The 17266-nt window shown below is 40.7% G+C and overlaps 1 long non-coding RNA gene across 8 annotated transcripts in view; it reads left to right on the top strand.

Moving 5' to 3' along the window:
* Positions 1–12085, top strand: part of LOC117001325 — a 29622-nt gene extending 17537 nt beyond the window's left edge. For 4 of the 8 annotated variants that reach the window (XR_004419021.2, XR_004419022.2, XR_004419019.2 and 1 more), the window contains 2 exons: positions 3278–3416; positions 9077–12085. This is a non-coding gene — a long non-coding RNA (uncharacterized LOC117001325). Of the gene's footprint in view, positions 1–2884; positions 2925–3277; positions 3417–9076 lie in introns of all 8 variants that reach the window. The other 4 variants (XR_004419023.2, XR_004419020.2, XR_004419018.2 and 1 more) reach the window with 2 other exon arrangements.
* The last annotated feature ends 5181 nt before the right edge of the window (positions 12086–17266 follow it).

Genomic DNA, 17266 nt, shown 5'->3' with positions numbered 1-17266 from the left:
CTTGTTACCTTGTTTATCCAGTTAAGAGCAGAGGCTGCTTTCTGAACCTATTCTTCACTAGAATTACTAAAGCCACTAAGTTCTAATGCAGGTGACAGATAAGTTTTGCAGTGAACAGTGTTATTCTTGACTGGGTCTGTGCACACTTGCAAAAGCATATGTAAAGGGAGAAGAATATTGGAATGACATAAGAGAAATGGGCTCCCTAAAATCAATTGTGTCATAAGGTAGAAGGCAAAAGACTGTTTGGATTTCTGACAAAACCTGTGTGAACCTGAAAAAATGCCATGCTTCAAGGTATTTCTACTGGAATAATTGGATTAACTGTAGTTACCATAAAACCTGATGCTAAATCTGAGTGTAGCATATTCCCTTAAGCAGGACAAGTAGATTCAGTGTTTTGAATTGGAAATGAATGTTGAATTGGTGGTTCTTGAAAGTAGCCATAGGACTGTGCAAAGCATATTTTCCTGTATTTTCTAACACCTATTTTTTAAGTTTACTCTTGTTCTGACTGCTGGGTGACACCTGGTATCTCTTTGGTCTCTTGTACTTCTGTCTTGCAGCTAGATAGTGTATCATCCAAGATTCTTATGGGACATTCAGCCTTATTAGATTACCCAAATTACTACAGGTCATAGCTGAGATGCATTAGAGGAATTTACTTACTAGGAAAGCTCACCCAATATAGGCTCTGCTGTTCTTACAACTTCTTATTGCTTTCATAAGAATTGAGAGAGATTATTGAAAGACATATTTATAAAATATCCAGTACAATGCAGCTGAACTCCAGGTTTATGCCAAATTAGGTGTTGAACCTGAATGAATTCGGGCATCTGCTGCAGTGCAGATTGCAGGTCATGGTGTGACCTCACACATGTAGGATGGCCTCCTCCTGCTTTGTTTAATCCATCTACAAAATTGAGAAAAACAAGGACCTCCATGAAGAAACAGGTATGCATCTGGGCATAACTGCCCTGGGTAAATAAATTACAAAGAAGGCAGAGGCTCAGCTGAAGGAATAAGAAAGAGGAAATATAAGTCTCTTTGTGTCCTACACACATTTGTCATTAACTTAGTGGTGTGCTGTGTTCACATTTATTGGGTGTGTTTAGTCTCACTGGACTTCCAGCAGAACAGATCAGGGGTCATTGTCTCTGCAATTCAGTGCATGAGAAGCACTAGGCAGGTAGGTTTATTGGAGGGAACACAGGCACAGGCTTTAGTGACTTGTGAATGAATCAATAAAGCATGTTCCTGTAGGTTTCTGAATTGTCTCATTCATTAAGAATGGAATTGGACAGCAGAAGATTGATTTCTGTGGCAAATCAGAGGGGTTTTTAAGACTTTAATTTAAACTGTGAGTTTTTGCAGTCAAAAACCTCCATCAAAAACATTATACAGGATTTAAACTGCAAAAAGGACCATAAATAGTTTAAATTTCCTATTTCAGAAGACTTTTTGAACTCAGAGTTACATGAGACCTGATCTTTAGCAATGCCCAGAGTTGACTAAATGAGTGGCAAACTGCTAAGCTCCCACAGCTGAAGATCATGGCTTACAGAGTACTGGGTATGGTGTTGGTTAAAACGTATTTGGAAGGGCAAACATTCAAAAAGAAATGTTACTGCTAAGGTTATAACTGAGATTTGTATTGCTTACAGCAGATCTTGACAATGAAGTGTGCTGTGTGATGATTATACAGTAAGGAACAGTCTTAAGTTTTGGCAGAGAGTTGTTTGATTCTGGTTATTTTTGCAGCATCACCATGTGGCTGTGAAATTCCAAAGAAACTTACCTTTACAGTTGGGGTTTTCTAAAAATTCTTTTCCTGCATGGCACATCCAGGCTTATTTGAGTGTGGTAGTGCACCTTGATAGTGTTGTTTTAGGACAGTATAATTTGCTTGTAGACAGCACAGTGTTCATCTTGGGGCCAGGGCTTTTAGTACACATATGTGCCTTTATAGCATCCTGAATCAGTTTTACTTTCATGGACAGACAAGGGCAGTGCTGCATATGCATTTCTTAATTTTTTAATAGGCTCATCAAATCAAAATTTGTATTTCCAAATCCTCAGGGAAATGGAGAAACATGGATGAGCCACAGTGCTGAGTCTAGACAAAAATTAGCTGAATCTAAATCAACAGTAATACTTAGAAGCACAGAGCTTTATTAAGAATTGATAATTTGCCAGACATTGCTTTCCACATAGGCAATGTTTTAAGATGTTGGCTATCAGTAAGTTGGTACATGTTCCAAAACAATTTTAAACCAAATAGTTTATCATGGATGTGACATCACCTGTTACATTGACTTAGCTTTAGCTTGCATGTGCACACCTGCAGAGGATAATGGTGTTTTCTAGTAATTCTCTTGAGAGGCAGTTACATTAATTTTCTAGTAATCGCTATGTAAGAATTACGTTACCTATGTGTAGAGGGTTTATGAATTATTCATTGTTTGGTGCAAACCTGAATCTCAATTCTGCCCTGTTGTCCACTCGTTGGAGACTTGTGTAGACATCCTCTCCAGCTGATTGTAGAAGCATGTTTATTCCTGAAGGGTGCCCATAAATGCTACACATACAGAACTAAAATGTTGCTGCTGTGGTGCAATGATAGATGCAGGGCCCTAGTGGTGGTTTCTAGTTCAATTTTCTGTTACACAATCACAATTTGTGATACTTTTTTTTCCATTGTTATGCCACAAACACTGTCAGTCAGAGACTCATTAAAGATGGGTGAACTCTGCAGGATCTGTGGGCCTAGGTAAGATACTCAAAGTCTCTAGTAGTTTTTCAGAGCTTAATGAGAGGTGGAGTTTTTTCTCAGTGTTTTCAGCTGTAAATCTTTCCCTTTTCCATGATGTATCAATTTTTGCAGGCTACCTTATCACCCAGGAGTAGGAGGCAGTGAACTGGAGGTAAGTGCTTTCCATCTAGAACAGAGCATTCCTTGCTTGGGATGAACATCAGCAGATGTTACTGAGGAGTGTTCCCAGGCAGGGTTTTAATGCTGCCTTTGATGTCCAGAGGAGAATGCAGCCTCAGCTGTGTAGGTTTCTCTGAAGCCATTATTAATGTAATAGCCATAATTAAGGGTCTGTCACACTAGAGAGTAAGAAAGGAGTAAGAGACTGATCGTTACTCATTGTCATGTTTACAGAAGGGGTTATTCAGATTCACTGCATAAAACCTGATAGCTGTCACTCTGGGGGACTATATTTGTACTCACTAAAGATGAATTAGTGTACATTATTTTTCTTGATTTTCCCAGGATCTATTGCAAAGCATATCCAGAAATGGAAGACTTTTATTCTTTCCTACTCATGAGAAAGATCTGTCAAGTCAGTGAGTGGTTTGATTGAATGAGAGCAGTGAAACTAGTCCATGGTGGAAGATTTTTTAAAAGACAGGTGAGTGGTATTTTTTTTTTAATTTGACTGTGGTTACATGGCAGAAAATGTGAAATCCAGTAAGTGAGTTTCCCAAAATTTAGAACCACCCCTCAGAGGTGTGGGAAGGTGCTCTCTGTGTTAGAGTAGTCATCATTTCCCCATGAGAGTGTCCCAGAAAGGAGTGTGTTTGGGTCTGCTCAGGGAGAACAGAGATGTCCTTGATTCTGACCTTTGATGAATCCTTCATGGTAAACAGACTTGCCAAGGATGGAACATAAGCATGCAATGGCTTTCACATTTCTGAGTGGTGGAACTGCCCATAGCTTTAATGAGTCCTGCTCCTTCAGATTGTGGTGTACCAGCATCCCTGGGACCAAAACATGGGCTGCCAAAGCCCTGCATAGAGGGAAGGAAGTGAGTGGGTGTGACAGCCTGGCAGCCTGACAAGTTCAGTTGAGGAGTGGGGTAAAAAATGCATGGGGTAATAAATGCTGGTGTAAGCCACTGAGACAGTGGATTTTCCATTTACAGGTTAACACTGGAAGTATTTCAATAGGATGTGTTTTACTCAAACAGGAATTGTGGGGATTGATGCAGAAGTAACAGAGTAAAAATCTCATATAAGAGATTAGATCAGAATGTCTGATGGCCCCTTTAGATCTTGATAAAATTTTAAATGTTAAACTGGAACCTCTTTATGTTAGATTTAAATAGCACTTCTTGGTGGACTTCTCAGCATCCCAAGTGGCATTGAGGTTTCCATGGGATTGTAATTTTGCACGAGCCTACGCTGCATGCCTGAAGACACTTGGTTTTATAATCCTTCCTTGGGTAATACAGACAGCCAGAGTGGATCCAAGCAGCTAAAAAAGACAAATGTCTTGTGGATGAAAAGGAAAGGAGAGCCATATCAGAAAATATCATCTTGTCGTTGAAGGATAATATTGTCTTTTAGCTTCAGTTCCACAGATGGGTCTTTAAAGCCCTCATGTAAATCCTGATGAAGTGAGGAGCTGAGGCACTGACTTCAGTGGGATCATTTTGAAGAACAGGGTTAAGTGATTCGTACTGGGAGAGAGAAGAATACTGACAACATGGTTATCTTTTGCATCTAGGTCTCTTTTTCAATCCCTGACAAAATTTGAACCACAAAGGAAAATACATAGTAGGAAATTGAAGAAATAAAAAAGATCCAGAATGAAAATTTTGAGTCTTAGCAGAGGAAGGGGAAAACAGATCAGCCTAACAAGTGCATGTGGAAGTAGTCTCCAGTTAGTGATATTCATCACTAATTAGGGATGACAATCACTGTGGAGCCATAGGGTGGAATAGGAGTAGGGTCTTTACTGAAATTCCCCAGGCTGAAATAATGTGGCTTTTGTCTGCAGAGAAGTATTCGTCAAAGCTTATTTTTTGGGTTGATATTTTGTTAAAACAGAATACCCAACCAGCAGTGTTGAACTATACTGTTTTAATGCTCATAGGCAGATGTTATACTAATTCTTAAAAAAATATTTCTTTTGATTTTTCTGTGTAGAGAAATAAGTAATTTCAGTTTAAGAGATCATGTTAAAGTGAAAAATTAAGCATTTACCCAAGCCGAAACTCTTTTGTCATTTCATTTTGTGGAAACATGGAGTCCCTTAGGCACTTACTGTGTTTGGAAAATGTCACATGGAACTCTGGGTTACTTCTCAGCTTGGGTTCACAGGTTGGTATGGGTCAAAATTATCACAAGAATTAGCTGAAGACCATAGCAAGACTATTTTTATAGTTTATTATCATATTCTAAATACTAAATTGTTCTGTCAAATAGAGAGATTTGATAGCTGACCCACAGAAAGTGCACTGCCTTTGCTTACATACTTAAGCTACTACTATTTCTAGGAAGATATAGCTTATTAATTCATTATTATTTTATTGATGTTCAATTGATGTCTGATTAAATATAAATTAGACTCTTGGTAATAATAATGTAATAGGATGAGGCAGGTGAGATTCCCCCAGGATAGTTTGTAATGAAGCTTCAAATTTTTAATAATCTTAAACTCATAAATAAATTATTGCAGGTGAAACAAATGCAAAAATACTGAAATAAGCTATAAAAATGTTAAGTGGTGGTGAGGAGACACATAATCTGCTGGGAGATCTGTGTGAGAACATGCATTTGGCACAAAGACATGTCGGTCAGAATCAGTGCTCCCCCCTCCTTCCAATCATTTCATATTTAGGTGTGTATCTACCCCTCCCATCCCATTATTATGCTGCACCATCCTGTTGCCAGACATTTGGCTTTGCCTGGGAACAGTGTTAATTTAATGCACTCAGGTGACCCCAGAGGCACTGGAATGACACGGCAGCAGCAGTCCAGAGTGCTGCAGTGATTCCTGCTGTTAGCAGAACTGCTGGGGACACCAGGCGCTCTTCTGGACAGTTGTCTGTGAACTCTTCACGGAAAAGTCAGGGGGAGCTGTCTCTTTGTCCACACTGTCAGTGTTGAGAAGGGCACATCCTCTCACTTAGCTACATCTTTCATCTTTTCCTTGGAAGACAGATTTCCAAGGCGCTCCTCTGTTTTTCTTGAAGAGTTAGCAAGGAGAATCTCAGATAAGAAAAGAAAGGAAGGAGAACTTACCCTTATGTGAGGAAATAAGGAAGTAGACAAGGAGAGGATTCTTCTGATAGTGTATTTGCTGGTTTGTTTGGGATTTTTGGGTCCCCAATATTCTGCAAAGATTTCAAGAGATGCAAAACCCCATTTCTTCAGTAAAACCAGCACCATTAGCTCAGCCTTGAAAGACAGAGTGAGATCCAAAGGCAACACTCAGTGTCTGTGTTTTAGACTAACCATAGTGGAAATTGCAGAAACTCAGCACTTTGTAAGAGCTGCTGATAATTTGAAGAGTTAAGTCATGCAGCAGGTTAGTAAATGTCAAGAAGCTTAGTTCCTAAGATTAATTTTGCAATATTTTCATCAGCGGAAGTAAGGGATACACAAAAGCCGGAAAATCGGGCCCTGTGACCATAGTCACTGGCTTAGACTTTCACATAAAATTATATTCCAAGAATCTGATGCTTATTGAACAGCCAAAGGGTTGCAAACTAGAAATTTGGCTCAATACAAGATACAGAAAAAGACAAGTATTCTGCTTCTCTGATGTGGGAGACCTTGGTTGCTAGGAGGAAAGCATTCAAGTGTTTGCTTATGCTTTGCTGGGGTGTTAACAGTGTGGGATAAACAGATAACACCACACCTCTTAAATAACATTTTCTTAAATAGTGAAATTATTTCCTAATGAAGAAATTGCAGTAATCACATTTCTGTAAAAGCAGGGAGTTACGGTATCTATGTAATTAAAATGCTGTATTTTTCCAAACACGAATCTACTGGCAAATATATTTTTGCAAATTTGTCTAATTGGAGATTTTGAAATCAACGTATTGCTGAAACACAGAAAATTGTTGTCTTTCCATAGCAGGGTAAGGAGAAAGGAGTCACATGTGTGATTTGCAGCATCCATAGCAAAATGATGTTCTTTTTGGTAGATATGGTTATTCCTGTGCATCTGCCAGGAGGCCCATGGGTACAGAAAACAGATCCAGCTTGAATCATTCTTCACTTTTTCCATGATGTGCCAGGCCAGCATGGTCTGGTGGAACTGTTTGCCAGTTCCTGTCCATACACTTGCTGACACTTCCCTGGGGAACCACAATAAGCAATTGCTTGTGTCACCAGATGTCTGTGCCTCCTCCTCCATGTGCCAGCACAGGCTGGGCTTGGGAGAAGGTCCTGCCCTGCTCTTGATGTTTGCACACTGCCCAGATTTCTTGTGACTTGTGTCAGTGTGACAACAAGCCCTTCCCAGGCTCTGCTTGCTGCCTTCGATGTAGGAGTGCTGTTAGAGATGAATAAATGCTTTACAAGGTCCCTGCCACTTTCTCATGCAGGAATTAGAGAAGTCTCAAAGCTAGTTTCCCACTTGGGGCTCCTCTTTTTTGTCATTTTCTTGTCCTGCAGGAAAATAAGATAGTACTTCAAGCACAGCACCTTCTGCTTCAACTTTGATGCAAAGGTCTTATAAATGAGAGAAGTATCTGTGTAAGAACTGAAAGACTAAATAAGCATTAAACATGCATTTAAGCTGTTTGCAGCCTAGGTGCCTCTGCTGTGTGTACATAAAGCTCTGCTCAGGGAATGTAGCAAACATTCTGCAGCCTCCAGAGATACCTGCAAATTTGTGGGTTTGTATTTGCCCTTGTCTCCCTTTAAAAGGCTCCTGTTGCTGCACGTCTTTATTCAAAGTTACCTCTGGTAACCAATTTATAGCAATTGGTAATCAAAAGAAAAGAGGAAACAAAGGAAAAGGCCAATAATGCAAGACAATCATTAAGTGCCAAATATAATTTGTCAAAGGTGTTCCTTCTAAATTGGATGAAGGCAGCATTTTTTCAGATCAATACAGCCTCAGTGACTCCAGTACAGTTCTGGTAGCTTTTGGCTAACAAATAGGAAAAATTGATATGTCCTAGGTGTAAAGATTAAGACCAAACAACTTAGTGGATTAATAGACCTTGACTGTGGTCAGGTATTGCTGTAAAACTGGGATTGGTGACATGCAAGGGTTGAGGCTGGCACAAATCACATCCGTATCCTGATTAGCTATGAGCCAGCCTCATAGATCAGCACAGCCAGGAGTTCAAAGCTCCACAGCAAACTGAGCTCAGTAGTAAATAATATCAAGGAGTAGTTGCCCTGGTTCTTGGTGATCTTAGTGGGAAAACATGTATTGAATTCATTCAGAGTTTGAGCTGCCTATCAGAGGAAATGTATTCAGTATTTGACCCAGCTGTTGCCCATTTTTATCCACACATTTTCCCCAGCCTGATACATTTAATTACCAATATAAGGCGTTCTTGCTGTGACCTAGTGTGATATTATATTCTTACCCTATGTTACTATGGGTCAAATACTGTGTTTTATTTCAAAATACATGGTTAGAATAGAGAAGCAGGTGTCATACAACAGGAGGGTAACCTCATAACACGAAATGGCATTTCAAATAAAGTTTCAGAGGGGGAATGATATTCTGGGCATTTCATAGACCAGAACATCCTGGTAGCCTGCTGACAGAAACAAGCAGCTCATTGTTCCTTAGCTGGTGTTCATTAGTCCTCCCCATGCCATAGAAGCCCCTGCCTCTGGCAGCAGAATTCTACATCTGTGCAGACAAAACTCTCATAGTCTAAGCAAGCCCCAAAAACTTGTTCTGAGTCCCAAGAAACAGTGTTTGCACTGCAACTCAGGCATCCTAATTCACAGCCAGCACAGCTTACTGGAGACCAGACCCAGAGTGGCACTCTGGTATCCCCTGGGAGGAAGGAGTCATCCATATGTGTGCATCCCTACAAACCTCTGCATCTGGTAGCCTCACACTTTCCTGAAGACAGCTCTGCAGCAGGAAGGAGCATCACAGCTGCATTTTTCATCAGGAGAATATGCTAATTTTTGCTGCAACAACTATATATTACCTGACAATTATTCCCTCCAGTCTCTTGGGCTCACTTTATCTGTGCTTGTGTTTAGAATCCCCAAATGATTATGTAATAGGTAGAAGATACCTGATAATATAACAGGCCCTTTCTATTTTTTCTAAAGCTATATTAACATAATTTCCTAGGTGTCATCGTGTCTTTTTCGACGTCAATCCATTGTGAATCATGCAGACACACCAGTGAAAGAACAGAACCTGCTGCAGCCTGTGAGCAACAAGAAATTTCAGCTGGATGACTGCATAAGGGCTTTGCAAGACCGCCAGTAATTTTTTTATATTCAGAGTTAAATAGAGCAATAAGATGGAATTTCAGCTTTAGTGCAATGGATTGCAGCTCTTCAGTCAATCAAATTATAGTTCAATCAGTTCATTTTAATCACTTCTCTGGAGAGAAGTAAACCCCTATGTTGAAGAATATGCAGCAATTTTATTGATGGAAAGTTTAATTGTTTCATTTTTCCTTACCGTCTGTAACATACTAGACTTTTAATCAGTGGGAACTGAAGTTATAATGAAGTAAAGTCCACTTTCCACAGTTCACAACTAGCTGAAAATAATTGGGTTGAGACTCCCATCCAGACAGTGTAATGCCTCTGGCATTTTCCTGAAAACTACACTTAATTGCTTTGCTGATGTTGTTAAGTGGTCCTAAGGGGGATGAAGTAGTAAAGCTGCTCACATATGCAGAGAAACAATACACAAAAAATGTCTTACAAGGTCCTTAAAGGAGGACCAACTAGTGACTAGAAGACAATATATTGCACTTTTCCCCCCCTTTTCTATACCAGAGAGAGCACACAGGAGAGGCTGATAAAATAAACTGGAAATTCTATAAACACTAACAGTGTTTTTATTTAAGGACAGTAGCTTAGGAGCCAAAGTACAAAAAATGTCAAGGCAGAGCTCTTGCAATCAAACCTGCATCTTTAGGCTGGCCCAAGTTGCTTGGCATTTTTATGCTGAACACTGGTGAGCTGCTGCCTCTCTTCAGCACCTTGGCCTGAGGAACAGATGTACTCTTGTCCCAAGGGAGGGAGGACAGCTTGCTCTCTGTTCTCTAAAGTGACAGGATGTGAGCCAGCGATGAGCTGAAAGCCTTGTCCAGGCATCAGTGGGACCAGCACATGTACCCTGTTAGGCTTAAACATAGCCAGAGAAGGAATAGCTCTTTGGCATTTCTCCTTATTTAGTGCATTCTTAGGAGACCCTCCATGATTGTATGGTAATTGTTTAAAATGATGAAATAACTGATAGACTCAAGGATATTCTGATGAAGAAATACATCAGCTGTTCAATGGAGAAAAACATTTATTTAGACTAGTGCCCACTGAAATGAGTGTTGGAGCTGTTTTGTGGGGGAAGAGAACTATAGAGCTAATTTAGATTTTTTTAAGTAAGTGAGGGGTTTTGTTTGGTTTTTTGTCCTTGTTTATTTAGATATGTGGGCACAGTAAAGTCTCTTCTCAACCTGACCTTCCTCGGCTGCTATTTGTGCAAACTTCAGTATGACCTTTGCTTATTCTGTTCTCGCTTTTACAGACTCTGAACTGAACATCTACCCCCTGACGACTTTCTAGAAAGGAACATAAGACAAAATTGAGCCACGGAGTTCTAAAGCTAAAATCTTAAAAGTTCCCTTAACCCTACACCTGACCCCAGCTGCCTTCCAGAGCCTCTAAGCTGACCTCAAATTTGCCCAGCGTAACTTTTTCAGCACCTGAAATTACATGTTTTCCACTGAAACAGGCTGAAGGCTAGACAGGACTCAAGTACCTTGACATGCAGCCCCATGCTAGCCTGACCATTTCCCCTAATATTACTAAACTTTAATATGTATTCCTGCTATGGTGAAACAATCACCTCCCATGTGTTGGAACTGCTGACCATCTGCCAAGGAGCTCAGCCTCAGTGAGAACGTGCCCTGTGTCCAATTCAGTCTGCTTGCCTGTCTCTGGGAGAGCAGCTCAGCAGTGCTCGGGCTTTGCTGTTCCTGGGCTCCTGTTTTGTCATGAGTCATGTGGTGTGGAATGGTTTTAGCAAATGCACCAAATGAGGGCTGTGTTGTATCAACTGATGAGAGACAGTGTTTGGGTTTTGTTTGCTCAGAGATGCTGAGGGCCTGGAGGAGCCAGGGCAAATCTACAGTACAGAGGGCAAATTACCAACCTGGTGTGGCTGGCTGAAATTTTCCCTGTGTTGTCTGGCTGGCTTAGAGGGTAGCCTGCCCTGAGCCTTCTTTTGGGGACAGGGTTGCTGTCCCAGAAGGAGGAGTTCTTCCTGGAGCTATAATGCAGTCCCGTGCAGCAGCACAGCTGCCAGTTGGCCCTTCCTGACAAGCAGACCTGTTTGCTGGGGCTCACATGCTTTAAAATCTTAGTCTGGGTCTCAGTGGAAACAAGGAGGAGAATGATTTGACACACATTCCTCTGATTTGACATACTGTGCGGTTACAACATGGTGTGTCCTCCACCAGAAATCCAAAATACATGTTGCTGTGCAGGCACAAATCTGACTGTTCCTGATAAACTGTTCATGTGGAAAGATACAATTTGCATGGTTGTCATCAAAGCCAGTGTATGTATTCATTTGTGGAAACGTCAGACACCATGTGTCACTAATATGCCTTTTATATGTTGGTGTCTGAATAATTTTTTCAACTGCTGAATGGCATATGTTTAAATGCAAGCATCTGTTCTTTGTCTGTACTGTCTGTATTATTTATTCTTTATTTCTTATTTTCTTTTGACTAAAAGTTTGATATAAACCTAGAAAAAATGTGGGATAAATCTTATTTTTAAAAAGCAGAGTTTTGGTAGTATTTCAGCATGTGGCAATATGTATCTTCTCACAGATGAGAAAGTAATTTAAAAGATAATTTTTCCCCTTCCAGTAACCAGAAAAAAATCAGTTCCCAGGCAAAACAAAGATTAGATTTGACTACAAGTTTGTTAAATGAAAAACTTATTGTTTAGTGTTGGGCAGGTTCTGCAATGTATGGATTTGCTGAAAATAAGTCCTTGTAAGAGCCATACGTTACGCCATGATGACAGTAAATTGGTTCTATCCAGAAACTTTTTTGATTCAGTTAAAGAACTTGCCGTATAATAAATGACTTAATAAAGGAATGGAATAATACACTATGTTTGTTAGGCTATTCATTATATGTGAGTGAAACTCAGAACAAGTGTCACAACAAAAGGACTCAAAAGTAATTATTGCAACTCATGAGTCAACTGAGCCACTGCAGAGCCCTTCGGAAGACTACAGCCAGCCTAAAAGGCATGGGTTGGGCAAAAGCAGGGAATGATTCTTTACTGTGATGGGACAACAAGAAGAGGCTTTATAAACCAGCTGGGGATACTTGGAAAGTCCAGACATGAGTGTCCAACGCTCAAGTACAAGAGGGGCTTATGAACCATAGTGAAGGGAGCAGCTGTGTTGGGCTCACCAGTGGTGGAAAGAAGGGACCTGTAAAGAAGCAGCCACAGAGGCACATGGTGCAGGAGGGGGCCCGTAAAGGGGCAGCCTCAGTGGCACACTGTGAACTGCAGAGCTACAGGAACCCACTCAGTGACCCGTCCAGCTGAGCTCTGTGAGTGTCCCACGGCCATGGCATTCTGCCTTTTGATAAGAACTCACCCCACTCAGCAACAAATAACAAATGTCAGCTCTTGGTGGATTTAGGTAGCCTGGGCTTCATATTCTATTTGCATGGTTTGGCTCAGACCTTTAACAGACAAACAGCCATTACATATAACATTGGAAAATCAAATCTGTCTAAATCCAAAAGCTCTATGTCACTGTCACGGAGTCGTAGCATTTCATAGCCAAAGCTTCAAACAAAGCACATCAAAACAGCCCACGAGCAGCTGAGTGCAGCTGGCCAGCAGCTAGTTTGAAGAAAGGCCCTGAGCAGCCCAGAGCGCACCTGCGGCCATGGCAGAGCCCTGCCCGGCTGCGGGGCCGGCCGGGACCAGGGGCCTCGGAATCAGTCAGTGCCATCTTGTGGCATTTCAGGATATTAAAATACCCCTGAGCTACAGTAACTGCAAATGTCCTTGGAATCCATCACAATTCCAAAATTGCAATGGTACTGCACATAACACCCATACCGCTACATTTGCTTGGCCATGGCTGCTGCGGCTGTGCATGCAGAGGCTCAGCACCTGAATGACTAATGAGGCAAACACCTACCAATTATGGCTCATCGGAGGGGCACAGATTAATGCCTGTAATTAGAAATCCCGGAAACAGATGGAGAATTCTGCAGCATCAAAAGCCTGCTCCTTATTAGCCATGCCCCCTGTGCTGGGCACGTGGAGTGCCAGGCCGTGGTTTGCCCTGCAGAGGAGGGACAGAGCTGGCACCAGGACTGCTCCCATGGGACCCCCGGGCTGGAGTGTGGGTGCCTGCAGCTCCTGGGGTGAGGCTGAGCTCTGCTGGGAGCCCCTGGGCAGCCTCCCCATCGCCCACCCACCAGGGACCCTGCACAGCACGAGTTTGATGCTCAGAGGTGGCTGCTGTTGCTGCATCACTTACAGCCTCAGACCCTCCCCTCCAGATCCCCAACACTCATTCCTGGCACCAGCCTGAGCCTGGGACACTGCAACAACTCCTATTACTGACTCAAAAAAATTTTGAAAAGTATTCCAAACACCTATCCTACTATCCCCACCCACTCAGATAGGTGGAAAGGGCCTACAAGCTTTCGTGTTATCATTTTGTACATATACTGAGTATATCAAATGAAAAAATACATAATATAATTTGATACACACATAATATTTACCTAGTGTATAAAACAATTATACTAAAAACATAGAACACATCCAGTATATAAAATATTAATGTAAGTAATGTAAGAATATATATAAAGGTATATATATAAAATGTGCATATAAATATTTAGCTTATAGAAATAAAATTTATATAAATATAAATAATGAAATTGTAATTATTTTAAAGCTAATAATATACAATTTTCTATATATTGTGTGCATATGTATAAACAAAAAATGTGCTGTTTCCTAAAAATGACCGCTGCAATACCATGAGGGGACACATACCATTCCTATGCATTTATTGCATAGAGAGGAAAAAAATCATAGCAACTTGAACAAGATTTAGAACAGCTCTGATGCCCATTCAGTCAGCTGGTGGCCACTGGGTCCCCCAGGGGGACATCCTGTCTTTACTGCATCAGAGGTGCTGAGGGAAGGTGAGCAGACCGCTGTGTCCCTGTAGGTAACACCGTAGCTCACTAACAAACACCTTTAATTCTTCCTTGTCTCATTGCCCACTTTGACACTGGTCAAGCATCCCAGACACTCCCCCAAAAGGCATTTTGGGAGTGGTTACAGTGTAGTTACAAACTTAGAGAAATTTCTGCTTTCTGCCTTCTCCACTTCTATCAATTATTTTTTTCTTTCCTTAACCCCAGATTTAATGGGGTTTTTTTGGTTTTTTTTAAGGAAAACACAATATCAATTTAACAAATCTTCTGAAAGGAAAATCATTTTCACATTATACACATTTCATTCAAGGACTTGAGCTCTGATGCTCATTCAGCATAATTTTAGTAAATAATGGGCTTTTCTCAGCTTACTGCTTTGCTGGGAAGTAGTTTGGTACAGTTGCCAAGTACAGTTGTGGTGGGTTTGCTTTAGGATTTATTGCAGGGCACTCAATCCTGTTATAATCTCTTTTTTGAGGACAGTAGAAATGCTGTGATTGCAGACAGACAAAAATTTTAGTACTTACAAGGAGTCAATTAATAGTAAATTGAAAACAGATTTTTCCCCTATTAATTTGATCACAAAGACAAATAAAACCCCACTATATGACAATTTCATTGTTCAGAACTGCCACTATGGTTAGTTACACATATGAATAATGGGTTCACTCTGACCTGAATGAGGCACTTCTTATTTTCCAAACTAGGCAAACTGAGGTTTTACCTTCTGTTAGGGTAAGCTGTGTTATTAACATAAAGTAATCTTCCAAATATTTTGACGCCAATATGATAATTACAACATAATTGATTGAAATGGCTTGTTTTCCTAAGATGAAAGCAGATAATATTTCTCACAAGTGTCTCTAATTTTCAAAACTTTATTTAGACTTCTGTTGGCTGAACTCTCACTGTAAATCTATAACTTAGACAATTATTTCCTTTCTCTCATGCTGGAAACAAAATATACTTTTTGACCATGATTTCTTTTTCTCACTTATTCCCTGTCCTGGTAGCAAACACTGAGTTTTATTTTCTGATGGGCCAGATTTTTTTCTAGTTTTGCATATAGAAATTCCCAATAAGCCACCTCAGAGGGGTTATCAGCCTGAATTCCCACTACTTTCCTCTGGCCTAGGTATGTTAAATCATTATTTTGTTGCTCATCAGAGGGTCTGATGTAGCTGCAGTGTGACTGGAAGGGACTTTCTTCTGATGCAGCCATAAAATACCCCCAGCCTCTTTCACCATGTAACTGGGGAATTATGCACCCTGTAACAATCTCAGAAGGAACAGAAGCAGAAAATACTGCAGCTGCTACTGAGAGGTAAAATTTTAATCCAGTTCAAGATTTGAATATCAGAGATACCTGATCACCAGTGTTCTCACCACTGCCTTTTCATTTTGAAAAATGTAACATAAAGAGAGCTCATATTTTGAGAGTTTAAGTGTTTCTCATTTCAGAGTTTAGGTTCTAGCTTTTGGAGAAACCTTGGTTTGCAACATCCCAAATTAAGGTGGCCAAATATAGCACTTTGACCTAACTCAATCAACATTTTATCCCATTTCTTCACCTTACAAAACCACTCACAGAGTCCTCGTTTGCCTGTAGGATTCATTACGACATTATAGCTCTGTATATTAGACTGGGCTTCCGAATTAGCCCTTGGAGAGATTCCATTTCTACTTTGTAATGATTTTACCATTGGAAAAGTTCATCTAGAAAGATGCCTCGAAAGCAATGAAGCCACAAGGGGAACTATCCACTCATCACTCCTCAGTAGAGGAATTGGAGGGATATGTTAAGCTTGCTACATCCTCTGTCAATCTTTTGTTTATTACATTATCAAGTTGCTCGCACTGTGAAAGATTAAAACAGTTGGGTAAGTGCAAAGCATGGAGTTACTAAGCACTTTGATTATAAGTCAGACATCAAACTGGTATTTGAAGTGCAGAACTACTGAGCTTTCACTTTGTCACACAAGCAGATGTTGCCTGAGGCAAGGAGGAAAGGAACCCAGCATTTTTTTTAACTTGGCTGCTGAACTTTGCACTCTCTGAAGAACCAGGCACTGTGTGCAGCTCCTGGTTAGATGCCTTTCAAACCTGTCTTCTGCCTAAGGGCTACCAGATGTGCAGCTGAGGCAAACAGATAGATTTTCCTATTGTGCATCTCCTCACCTGAGGACATGCTGCTTATTGCTCTAAGTAAATGGTTGGGCTGCTTTATTAATTTAGGAGTCTGACAATAGTATTTTTCCCTTTTGCTCTCCTTTAAGGAGAGTTCTTTCCAGTACAAGAATGAACTATTAATGAGTAAAGATAATATATCTAGAGAGGAAGACTTTATCCTGGATATTTATTCAGAATTTTGGCCTGAAAGATCCAACCAGAACCATTTGCCATACACATTACTTCCTGATAACTGTGGTCTGCCACACATGCATTCCGACAACCTTTCAAGATCGGTGGGGATTTGTCTGCAGGGGAATCCTTAAGTCTGCTGACTTACCTATCCCACTAATTGGATGTCCATTTACTCTGAAGGATCCAAGAAACAATGACTCTCCATGCCCAATGAACTTATTCAGGACACCTAGTTTCCAGGTAAGTACATGCATGTCTCTTAGTATTCAAGTAAAAAAGTGCTTCCCTCTCTTTTTAACAGGCATTATCTAAACCTACAAGGAAATACTATAACACATTTAACAGGTGTGGGATTCATCTACAAGCTTGTGATGGAGAATACCAGGGGTTTCCTTGACCCTTTAGTAGGACTACACCCATCTCCCTCAAACATAAAAAGCTGTTACAACATTCCCTACAGATTTTCTTCCTTTACATGCATCACATACACATCACCTGTGTATTTGCAAATACCTCCATTGCTGTTGCCTATCACTCCTTATAAGAGTGTCCAAAATACCATGCTGGAAAACTGTGGAGCTGTGTATGTTACAGAAAGATGAAGGTTTAAACTGGTGAAGTTCATGTAGCTGCAACAATCCCATGTCACCACAGATGCTCTGTGTCACTGAGGGAGCAGACAGCCAGGCTGGCACTGGCAAAGGAAAGTGGGTTTTGGA

The sequence above is a fragment of the Catharus ustulatus genome, chromosome 11 (assembly GCF_009819885.2).
Source record: "Catharus ustulatus isolate bCatUst1 chromosome 11, bCatUst1.pri.v2, whole genome shotgun sequence".
NCBI classification, from domain to species: domain Eukaryota; kingdom Metazoa; phylum Chordata; class Aves; order Passeriformes; family Turdidae; genus Catharus; species Catharus ustulatus.
This window is presented reverse-complemented; position numbering and strand designations above follow the sequence as displayed.